The sequence below is a fragment of the Hemiscyllium ocellatum genome, chromosome 34, assembly GCF_020745735.1.
Source record: "Hemiscyllium ocellatum isolate sHemOce1 chromosome 34, sHemOce1.pat.X.cur, whole genome shotgun sequence".
Taxonomy (NCBI): Eukaryota; Metazoa; Chordata; class Chondrichthyes; order Orectolobiformes; family Hemiscylliidae; genus Hemiscyllium; species Hemiscyllium ocellatum.
The window spans coordinates 23369609-23382145 of NC_083434.1; the positions used below are offsets into that span (position 1 = coordinate 23369609).

Consider the following 12537-nt stretch of genomic DNA (forward strand, 5'->3'; position numbering starts at 1 on the left):
CTATGATAGTATAGCGCATGGACTACAGAGGGTTTCCATTAGAAGACACTCTGCCCCTTCATTGGACTGGCTGCTTACAATCCCGACAATCTGAGCTCACTTACCTCTGTTTGTCACAGGTTAAATCAGTGAGCGCTGCTCCAGTGGTTAAGCTGAAGAATATAGTATTTATAGTATTGTTAGATTATTACTGTTCATTTAGAGAGCCTGTTAAGGTGGTAAGGCAGACTTTACTGCAGGCTTCTGACAATAAGGTTGTACAAAAGAGTGAAACATCATATGACATTTCATCACTTTCTATGGTTATGTACATATTATCTGGTTGGCATATTACACATTTAGAATTAACCTTTTACTACATGCCACCATCTTCCCAACTATTACCACCAAGCACATCCCTGATTTCCATTTCACATTGTCAGTTCAAATAAACCACACAACATTACCTGTAGTATGTTTAGTCCAAAATCTTGTTTTGTTCTTATCAGTTCTGTTGTCATTCAATGTGATGAGTCACCGGAAGACTGAGGTACAGGTTATGATTGTTTATTCATTTATACACAGGGATAATCAGTCTTGAATATTCTAAGAGTAAACTCTGACAAAAATGCACAAAGTTCTAATCTCTTGTACACCTTAAATCACTCATTCAATTTCTTATCTTGTCAATTCACAACTGTATGCTAATCAAATATCACTTATTTCCCATAGTGCATACATCAGGCCTTGTTCATCTCCATCCATGGCATCCCTTTATCCTGCAGATAACAGTTGACTTAGTGGCTCATTGACACAGCTATATAGAGCAAAACCTTTCTGTCTTGGTGTTGTCAACTCCCATATGAGCTCATCATGTTCTAAGGACATGGAAATTCTTGACTGCTTTTGTCTTTTGTTGATAACTCTGACACCAGATAGGTCTGCAATGTGCTGTAGGAGCAGTTGGCAATGACAATTCATGCATGTACTTCAGTAGCAACCCTATAGACAACACAGTGAACTTGCACTCCAGTGTCATGTTCAGTCTGAATGGATCCATGCATCAGGTTATCACCCATGTGACATATGACTCCATGCAGTCTTTCCAAGGTGTTTGACATTGTCCTTTGGATGGTTTCCAGCACTGATGTGATGCTGTGTTGTAGTTTATGAAAGGTGAAATGGTGAAGTGAGGTTTGTGAGCAACTTTGACTCTGTAAAGTGTCATAAGCACGATCTGTATGTAGCTTTGTGGGGGGAGTTGGAGCTCTTCCAAATTCAGAACTTCAACTAAGCTCTTGCCCACATTTGACTTAGGGACAACTTTTTATTCAACTGCTTTGTTCAGCAATGTATTGTTATTCCATTTCTACCAGATCCAATTGTGTTTGGGGATGGACACCATCTTGTTGGTTTTGTCACAGATAAAATCCTCTTACATAAAATGACTTTCCTTCTTTACCTTCAGCAAGACGGGATGAGGAACTTTTCCATGTAAGCAGACTAATCGGATTAAATTTTCCCATTTTGCAGCAAAGTATTTATCGAGTGAGATTCGTGGCACCCAGTCGACCATGGCCCATGTCATCATTTCTCTGTTATCTGCTGCTCATCTCAATAATTATGGAACTAGTCTTGACATCACTTGGTTGGTAGAATGGTGCAGCAGGAGAGACAGAAGTGCTTACTGCTACTGAGACTTAATGGCATTCATCTGCTGGTCCCTTATTTAAATTCTAGCTCCATGGCACTTCAGATGCTGAAAGCCAGTTCCTGGCTTCCACAGACTCATGCTCCACCATTGTAAACAAGAGAGGCAAGTTAGCTCTTTGGCTCACGCAAAACTAACTGTGGCTAAACCCCTGAACCAGAATCAGATGGGTCCTTGACTGACTGTGTGGCCATATCCCCTCACTGGCCCCCGTAAGGACTACTTATCTTTGCCTTCCACACAGTTTGCTTTAGGTAATATGTTTGCCCTGTAAGCTGCTGGCACATTTTGTAAATTTGGCTACCAGAGGCTGGTGGTCTCCAAGTAAGAACAAAATGAGTGAGCAATAAGAAAGAAATGTAGTTAAGAACCAAATGTTGCATGCTGTGTGGATGCAAGTGTCTGTCCATGCACACACTGTGACCTTGCTGAAGCTTGCAAGTTGCATGAGGCCTTGAACTCTGAAATGAAACCCTACTGTGATGTGTGATTTGGTCTGAAAGCAGGCATCCTGTGATTTACTGTTGGGTGAAGACTGGAAGAGGATGCTGTCTTTGGGGCATACATTGTTTTGAAGACAGGGTTAGATGAAGTTTCAGAGAACCATCACTCTAACTTTCATGTCAGGAAATGGCACCCTCCAGTTTCTCACAAAGATGAGGAGAATTGGCAGTTCCATTGAGATGAGGTGAGTTTAACTAATAATCAGATGCAACTACAGGGAACTAAAACAATTGACACTCATCAGTCAGATTCTGATCTCGAGAAGAAATCCAGGCATTTTTTTCTTGACTTTGAAATCTGATTTTTCCATGTGCCATGTATTTTCCCAGCAAGATTCTCATTGGCCACCTGCTCAAGAAAGTGAAAAATTATTTCCGCTTTCTTTGTTTCAGGATGTAGAGTGATGTGATATGTTGTCTTCGGTCTTCCCAGTCTTGTGAATAACTACTGAAATTCAGCTTTGAAGTTTTTATGTTGTACTCTGCCATAATAGTGGCAGAGACGAGTTTTGAGAAGATTTATAGCTCAGGTTGAGGTTCTGGATGTAGGTTTACTCGCTGAGCTGGAAGGTTCATTTTCAGACATTTTGTTACCATACTAGGTAACATCTTCAGTGAGTCTCCAAAAGAAGCACTGCTGGTGTTTCCTGCTTTCTATTTAGAAACCCAAGGAAACCCAAACATATAAATAGAAAGCAGGAAACACCAGCAGTGCTTCATCCAGAGGATCACTGAACTCGTTACCTAGTATGTTGACGAAACGTTTGAAAATGAACCTTCCAGCTCAGCGAGCAAACCTACATCCAATGGCAGAGACATTGCTTCAGCTACAGTTCAGCATCAGACACGGGCAAAGCTGCTTCTCCTGAGCACCAGCACACTAGTAAGCTTCTGCTTGCTTCCTGTATCTTCCCAAAGAAAGTCATCTCAATCTCCTTCAATTAATTACCTTGTGAATCTTGCCACTATTTGAAGGCTTTGCTTTGTGCATGTTCTTGTTATGGCACATCGCCTGAAAGTGGTCCTTCTTCCTGCCGAAAGGAGTTCAGTTTCTGTGACAAAGTTAGTTTTATACCCCGACCACATTAAGTACATATACCCCTGTTTCTTCCCCTGCCACATTAAGTACGATTAGCTGGGACTGTTGATGGGTGTTATTCCTTTCTATTCTGCTTTAATTCCCTGATTGTAAATTTAACATATGCTGCAGGGCCAGCTGCGTTTGTGACATGGTACCCCTATCATCTTGAACCATTGTTACTTATGTTTCCTGATCTCAGCTTGTGTGCTCAGTTGGATTACATCTTCATAAAATTTGGTTATCTCTCAATTACACTAGGCAAAACTTCATTCAACATCCACTCTGACAATTCAATTTCTAATTAGTTCATGTTTCAAATTTCCATATTCGTAGTTCATTGCAAGTCTGTACTGATCAGTTATCAATACATCATTATTGGGTGTGCTTGTTAAATATGGCCCATTCAAAACATGAGATTGTTTCTTAGAATCAAGAGGGCATCAGGCCTGATCATACATGACTTTCCTCATCAATTCCCAGCCCGATGAGGATATGATCTGCACACCCAGTCATTTCACCTCCTCAGTGAAGCCCACATGGTGAAATATGTGGCAAATCTTCAGGGCCGCTTCAGTTGTGTTTCTGTAAAATATTAGGACAGAAGGACAGGTAAGGATGTGTGGCAAAATAAATGACCCTTATCCAAATAGACAAACTGTAACGAACATAATGGATGAGTTGTGTGTGCAAATTCAATGTGGAGGATGTCATGGGATAGCCATTACTGAGAAATAAAGAATGTTAGAAAGTAAGAAAGAGAAGTGGGGGTCAGACAAATACCCCCATGAACCTGCCTCACCATTCAATAAGCTCAGGGCTAATGTGATCATGTCATCAGCTCCACACTCCTATCTGCTCTGTATAACTTTTGACTTCCCCTTCTGTCAATATACTGTAACAGTACAAATATAGTCAATGATAGAGGCAACAGCTTTCTTGGGTGGAGACTTCAAGATATTAATGATGCACTGAGAGAAGAAATTTCTCCTTGTCTCTCTCTCTCTCTCTCTTTTCATAAAAGTCATGGTCGTTTTATGCTGAAGGTCTCCCCTCCCCGCCTTCACAGATTTATTCACGATGACAATCTACTATGTCAAGATTCCCAACATGTTTATAAATTCTACCAACTAAATATAGCTTGTTAGAAGGTCTACAGGAAATGTAAGAAAAATGGTAGAGGGGAAAGATTCATCTGAGGAATTAAGACTAAAATCGCAATGGTAAAAGGACATCATCAGAGTTAAATACACAGTGTCACCTTCATTGTTGGACATAATAAATGGAGAAGGAGAGAAGACAGTAGTGAGAATTGTGCACTGCTATCTTGGTAGGAAGTGTGAAGTAGCAGGTTGGATAAATGCTGAAAATAGACAAGCATGTAATAAGGTGCATAGTTTTATTGGGAGGTTATAGCTTACATATCAATTTCAATTACCAACTAGCAAATGGACAAATTTTGGTGAATTCTAAAGTATGTCAGTAACACTTTTATGCCACTTGGATTAGTGCCATCGTGACAGAGTGAAGGAATAGCCAGCAGTGCCTTAAGAAGGTCAATGACCTTCTCCGCTCATTACATTTTCTCCCTCTCTTTATCTACTATTGCACCTAGCTCTCAGCAAGGCTCATGCTCTGCCACTCTCACTGGTGCATCTTCCCATGCTCTGACCCACACTGAACCTGCCATGCCCACACCGTGCATGATACCCCCTCAGAATATCTCACTACCTTTCACCCACGCGCAACGACACTAAAAGCCATGCAATCCTTTCATCTCACTAAATCCCTCTCTTTTTCTCACTTCAGGAAACAGCCAACAAAAGAGTGAAACTGATCCAGATGCATGGAGGGGAATTGATATTTGACATTTCAGCCTCTACGAGGAGAAAATCATAGCTCTCTGGTAGGGGATTGAGACCATTCCTATGGCAATGCCAAGAAATTTATGTTCCACCAACCACTTAATTATCAACCTCCACTCCACTGGAACTGTCAGAGTAACCAGCTGTCAGTCTCATTCATTGAATGTCACTTCAAACCAGAATCATGGTGGTACACCATTGGAAGAGTCCACTGTGCCTGCACCAGCTCATTTAATGAGTATACCAACCTAAAGCCAATTTCCTGCCTTTTCCCCATTCCCTTATACATTTTTATTATGATCAAATAATCATCCAATGTCCTCTTGAATGCCTCAATCAACTTCTCTCTGTCACATTTCCAGGAGATAGCTCACAGCCAGGTATATCTCTGACTTCCATGTCAAGAGTTTTCAATGTCTAGCTCATTCAGCCCATTCGATAAGATATGAAGCTGCATGTTAAGGAGGCAAGTTGTGGCATTAACAAGGTGTTCAATGAGCTATATTCTCCTTAAATTGGCAATTTGTCATTACCTAGTGAGAAACCTGCCTTTAACATCTGGCAAAAAGCATAAAAGATGGAGCAAGATACTCTCAGTATCAAGACAGGCCTCACTGGACTTCAGATCCAATTCTGCCACAATTCTCACTGTTGCCCTCATTGATCAGATCCTTATGACATATTTCTTAGCCTTTTCTATTCTGCTTGTGGGATCTCATCTCCTTTTTACCCAGTGGTCTGAACATGGGCCGTGACCTCTGGCTATTCACCTTCCCCTTTCAAACTGGAAGGTACAGTCATTCAGTAAGATCCTTGATCCTAGCGTGAAAAAGGCAACATGCCATTTTTGTGTTGTGTGTGCAGCTGTGGAAACATCTGTCTATTAATGTTACGATGGAACCTCCTGTCACTATTACTGTCCCATGTGTTTTCCTCTCCTGACACAGCTGAGGCAATCCTGCTGCCACAGACTTGATTCTTGCTGTGTTACCTTAAAAACCATCTCCCCAAGTCCCAGGGGACACCTACATGACAAGTTTGATGTTTTTACTTTGCCTGGCAGTCTTCATTTCCTTTCTGTCTCTGCATTCTTGACTTGCATTGTGACCACATTGCTGGACGTACTATCTACAATGATCTGCCTTGTCTTCACTCCACAGTGATCCCTGCAATTGCTCCTGATCCAAAAGGTGGATTTCCACTAACTGCAGCTGGATATATTTCCTGCCCACACAGTCACAGTGGACATTGGAATGCTCCACCTGTCCAAGCAGCCTTGCCACGACTTACCCTTAAATTGTTTTCTTTCTGTTTACTTCCTTCAGTTTAGTAAATATTGAATGCAACATATACTCCAGGGACTCTGCTTTCTTTCTTCTACTTTAAATACTCTTAATCTGAATTACAGACCATGTTTTACTTTGAAGACTGGGCAGTACAAATGCTTACTTGTTCTCACATGCTGGGTCCATCATTTGTCTTATACTGGTTTGCAGTTTCATGTAACTTGTGTTTTTCCTGCATTGTGCAGGGTAGGAATTCCTCTAACTGGACTTTATGAAATATAAAAAGAATCTCAAAACTCACGGATGAAATGTTGCAAATAAAAACTAACCCTTAGCACAAATGGGAGTTAAATTCAGACAGTGACCCCAAATGAGGGATTCAACATTGACAGCTACCATGCAAGGAAGTGCCATTATCCTGCCATTACCTGATTCAACCAAGAGATTGATCACAATAATAGTTATTCAAACCTGGTCATTGTTATTTCAATGAATTCACATTAAGAAGTGAACTGAATAAGTTAAAACTTTAACAAACACAGAGAACACAGGAGAATTTCAACAGGTTTGTCTGTGTCTGTGGAGAAGCAGACGACTTTTCCAGTTTCAACGAAGGAGCAGCACTCCGAAAGCTAGTGCTTCCAAATAAACCTGTTGGGCTATAAGCTGGTGTTGTGTGACTTTTAACTTTGTCCACTCCAGTCCAACACTGGCTCCTCCACATCATGGCATCTTAGAACAACCATCAAAGTAGAGTTAACATTTCGAGTCTGGTATGACTCTTGTTTTAAGAATCATACTGAACCTGAAACAGTGACTCTACATTTCTCTGTCTACAAATGCTGCCAGAGCTGCTGAGTTTCTTCAGCATTCTTAGTATTTGTTTCAGATTTCCAACATCTACAGTATTTGCTGTTTATTTAAACCTTTGTCCATCTGAGGCAACATATTGTTGTCATCTTATCACCAAACAGCAGGGGAGATGTTTAGAACATTTGGTGCTGATTATTGTGTCTGGACTGAGTTTTCCAAACAGTCTTCACTGAGCAGACTCAATTATACTGGTGTTAAATACAGCAAGGAGAATCAGCTCTCAGGCACCCTAAACAACAGAAAAATGTTATGTGTCATGGTAATATATTTGAAGCAACTTTATTGCAATTGGACAAAAGGTCAGGACTGGTCAGTCTGACACTGGCAGACAATCAATGCCAGATGGACCAGTCATGTCAGCGCTTGCAAATGTTTCAGCCAAATCTTAGTGATCTTGAAATGGAGAGTTCTACAGTCACGAAGGAGGGTCAGAAACATGGCTTGTTAACTTACTGTTCTGATGAAAAAGGACTGAAAGTTACCAGCCAAATCTGAGGGGTCTTGGGGCTGAGACATAAATGGTTATTGACCAAATCCAGTGGGTTCGGGTCACATTTAGTAAAGTTGGTGCAGAAATATGAAGTTTTGCCTATGGCGTTTCGAAGAAAGTTTACTTGAATCACACGAGAGGACTTTGTATGGTTTGAGGCCAAGGTTAAATCGTGGAGGGTTATAAATCCTACAAATCAATCAAGGCGTATGGTATTGAGAGATATTGTATCAGTGCATCCAGAGGTGTATTTTGATGAACAAGTTTGTGCTTCAGCCTGTGTTTGCATGATTTTGTTCTTTATGAATTCCTAAATTCCAAGAACCATTGTAAAAGGGGAATTACTTACCAAATCTACATTTTTAAATTTTCAAAGCTAACCTCTACCATTCAGTTTTTCAACTCCTGATTCCCTTGAATCTGAAAATCAAGGAAGAAAAGGAAAAAAAAACACTACCTCCCTCCCAACTCATCTCCTCCTTCCTCGTCCCTCCTCCTCCTCTCTCAATCCTCCCACCTCCTCGAATCCTCTCCCATCACCCCGCTCCCCCCTCACTAGATCTTCAACCTAAAGCCAAGATACCTATAACCTCAAAAAACTTTCAAGAGGCTCTGTTTATTGTGGCTAATTATGGTTACCATGCCTCAGGAAGAACACATTGTAATTTAAGGAGCAGAGCTGACATTTACCAAGTTGATACCTGAGGTCATGGATTACATATAGGAGGATTATATTTGCTGGATTTGAGAGATGATCAGGTCCGGGATTTCAAGTCATTAAGAGGAAACATGGGTAGAGAGAAAAGAATGATCTCAGCTGACTGGAGAATCTAAGACTGGGTGTCATGGTATAAAAAACGGAACCAGTCCTTTTAAGGAATGAATTGTGAGACATTTTTATACTCCGTGAGGTGGAAGATTGGCGCTCTCTTTAGGCAGCAGTTGATGCTAGATCAATTTTTGGCTGAAAACAGAGTTTGACAAAATGATTGAAAGTAATGGGGTTAGATCTGGCTCAGCCATTGTGTCACTGAATAACCGTATTTGAAAGTGCTTTAAAATTGAAATAAAAACAAGAAAGAATGATTATGGTGAGTGCACTGGACTCATTTAAGAAATTGCTCGGTGCTTTAGAAGCAAATGTTTGGTATCTTGGAAGAATGAGATGGTCTGTTCAGAAGGATTTCTTCATCTGAAGTATATCCTATCTATTAGTACAGTAAAAGTAAACCAAAAGATTGTTGCTGGGTATGGAAGGTTTGAGTTTAATAAAAGCCTAGATAGGCTGGGACTATTTTCTCTGGAGCATAAGAGGCTGAGAGGTAATCTGATAGAAGTTTATAAAATCATGAGAGGTATAGACAGAGTTGATGGTAGTTGTATTTTGCCTAAGATGGGGAATTTCAAGGCTAGGCAGCACATACTTAGGGTGAGAGGAGAGAGATTTTAAAAAGACATAAGAGGCAAATTTTTTACACAGAGGATGGTTCATGTGTGAAATGAACTTTCTGAGGAAGTGATAGATGCAAGTACAATTACAATGTTTAAAAGATGTTTGGATGGATGCATGAATAGGGAAGGTTTGGAGGGATATGAGCCAGGAGCAGGCAGGTGGGACTAGTTTAGTTTGGGATTATGTTTGGCATGGACTGGTTGGACCGAAGGGTCTGTTTCTGTGCTGTATGACTCTCTGACTATGACTCTATCATAGAACAGCACAAAAACATTTGCAAACCCACAGGAATTTCCAATTTGATTATAATCTAGATTGCTGCAATTATTTCTCTACAGAATTGTTCAGAGCAACACGGCTGATCTTTGATTATTTTCTTTTCTTCAGACAAACTGGCCTCAAGAAAATTACATCGTTTGCAATCAAAATAGCAACTATGGATTAAGAGTGCTATAAGTTTGGCAATATTGACAAATGTAATGAAGAAATGTTGGACAGAAGACTGGTACGGATGTACTGATGATTTGAACTGGAACGAACATTTCCGTTTGCTTGAGTGAAAGAAAGTTAAATATTAGTACTTAGATTTTCATATCAGTTTGCTCAAACGTTTATTACACTGAAAAGGAACTCAAATCCCACTTTTCACATTGGCTCATATTGCTGTTGGTTGTTGGCATGGTTTGATCTTTGAGCTATCTGAGAGAAGCTATTGGATTTTAGTTTACTAAAGCTAAGCTAGTTCCAAACTCGCTGTCTCATACCCATTGGAAATTCAATATTCCGGAAGTTGAAGTGACGTGGTGTCAAATTCTTCCTGACAATGCTCCTGTGAAGTGCAATGGGATGCTTCAATCTAATAAAACTACTATATGAGTGAACATTATTAAGATTCTTCCATATAACCATGAACAAGCTGATCAAAACACAATTCCAGTATTGGCTTTGAAAATTCCAAACTGCTGATGAACTGAGAGGACTCCTCTCATGTTCTCAGACCTTCTGATGTCTGTCTGTGTGTATGGGTGTGTCTTTATAACGTCCATCAGAGTCATTCAGTACTAACACGAAAATTGGGAGAGTGAGAAAAGTGAGAAAAAGTTGTCAAAGGATGCAGCAGGATATAGATCTGTTGGAAAGGCAGAATAATGACAGATGGACTTTAATCTGGATAAGTATAAGGTAATGCATTTTTGCAAGTCAAATGCAATGGGAAAGTATTTGGTAAATAACAAGGTCCTTCTATGCAGAGAGATATTCGGGGGCAAGTTTATAGATCCCTGAAAGTTGGAACACAAGTGGATAAGGTAGAAAGGAAGACTTACAAATGCTTGCCTTCATTGGTTGGAGTATTCAAGATAAAAGTTGGTAAGTCATGTTGCAGCTTTCAAACTTTAATTGGGCCAAGTTTGGAGCATCATGTGCAGTTCTGCTTGACATACTATCGGGAGGAATGTGGATGCTTTGGAGAAGTTGCATTAGAGTTTTACCAGGTTATTGCCTGGATTGGAGTGTATTAGCCATAAGGAGAGGTTGGACAAACTTGGATTGTTTTTGCTAGTGTGTCAGAAGTTGAGGGGCGACCTGATAAAGTGAATGAGAAGCATAAATTGTCTGAATAGTTGGAGTCTTTTGCTGAGGGGAAGGTTCAAAGGAGATGTGCAAGACAAGTCTTTGGAACAGAGGATGGTAGGTGTCTGGAACATGTAGAAGCAGATATGATACCAATGTTTAAGAGGCATTTAGACAAACACATGAACAGGGAGCGAATAGAGGGAGTCAGACTATACGTAGGCAAATGGGATTAGTTTAGGATAGCATCATGGTTGGCACATTCATCGTTGATAAATGGCCTATTCCTGTGCGTCGAGAGTGTGGTGCTGGAAAAGCACAGCAGGTCAGGCAGCATCCAAGGAGGAGGAGAATCGACATTTTGGGCAAAAGCTCCTCATCAGGAATGAGGATTGAGAGCCAAGGGGATGGTGAGATAAATGGGAGAGGGGTAGGGCTGGGGGGAAGGTAGCTGAGAGTGCAATAGGTAGATGAAGGTGGGGGTAAAGGTGATAGGTCGGAGAGGAGGGAATGGTCTTTAGGAAAGCGGATGGGGTGGGGAGGGAAGTATACCTGTGGTGGTGGGGTCTGTTTGTAGGTGGCAGAAATAGCTGAGGATGAATCGATGTATATGGAGGTTGGTGAGGTGGAAGGTGAGGATCAGGGTGTTTCTTACTTGCTGTGGCTGGAGAGATGGAGATCAAGGGTGGAGGTGTGGGAAGTGGGTGAGATGCACTGGAGGGCATCATCGACTATGTGGGAGGGGAGAAAATTGAAGTTTTTGAAGAAGGAGGCCATCTGGTGTGTTTTGTGGTAGAACTAGGAGCAGATGCGATGGAGGTAGAAGTATTGGGAATAAGCGATAGTGTTTTCACAGGAGGCGGGGTGGAAGGAGGTGTAGTCCAGGTGGTTGTTGGAGTCTGTTGGTTTGTAGCAAATGTCTGTGTTGAATCAGTCACCATTGATGGAGATGGAGATGGAGATGAAGGGGAGGGAAGTGTCCAAGGTTGTTCAGGTGAGCTTGAGTTTGGGATGGAATGTGTTGGTGAAGTTGATGAACTGTTCAACCTCCTTGTGGGAGCATGAGGTGGCACTGATACAATCATCAATGTAGCGGAGGAAAAGGTGGGGAATGGCTTGGAGACCCTTGTCACAGCAGATTGAGGTGTATGGGGACTGGATATCCATGGTGAAAACGAGACATTGGGGACAGTGAATTGAAAGTCTTGAAGGAGGTGCAGGAGGTGGAGGACAGTACTGTACTGTACTGTTCCTGTGCTGTACTGTTCTCTGTTCTAATCCTCACAATAACAAATTAAGACTTGTAGGATAAGCTTTAAAATTCATTGACATTTCAGCTCTTCAGAATAATGCAAAATGATATTTGACTCCCTGATCAATACTCAACCCTCCCAAACATTCTTTACTTGAATTCACCAGAAGAGTAAAATACATACGGGTTATAATCAATAGTGATTCCATATTGGCTAGTTTATAGCACTGATGGATGCTAAAATTGCTGCAATTTTCAAATCCAAAAACCTTAATGTGGAAATGCCAATAACTGTGAGGAAGATTGCTTACCTATCCTCCAATAAGAATGGGGACATTTTCAACTTAATCACCTGAATGGTCATTAACCATTTCGGTTTGTGGAATCTTAATGACTGCAAATTGGCTGCTTTACATTTTCCAGAATAGAATCTGGACTTCAACCAGTATTTTTAGCACATATAAAGGGAATAAAT

The 12537-nt window shown here is 40.9% G+C and overlaps 1 long non-coding RNA gene across 3 annotated transcripts in view; it reads right to left on the reverse strand.

Moving 5' to 3' along the window:
- Window positions 1-2938: 2938 nt before the first annotated feature.
- The window catches only part of LOC132832334 (uncharacterized), a 129227-nt gene continuing 119628 nt past the window's right edge, over window positions 2939-12537 (reverse strand). For all 3 annotated transcript variants that reach the window (XR_009646930.1, XR_009646932.1, XR_009646931.1), the window contains one exon: window positions 2939-3856. This is a non-coding gene — a long non-coding RNA (uncharacterized LOC132832334). The remainder of the gene's footprint in view (window positions 3857-12537) is intronic.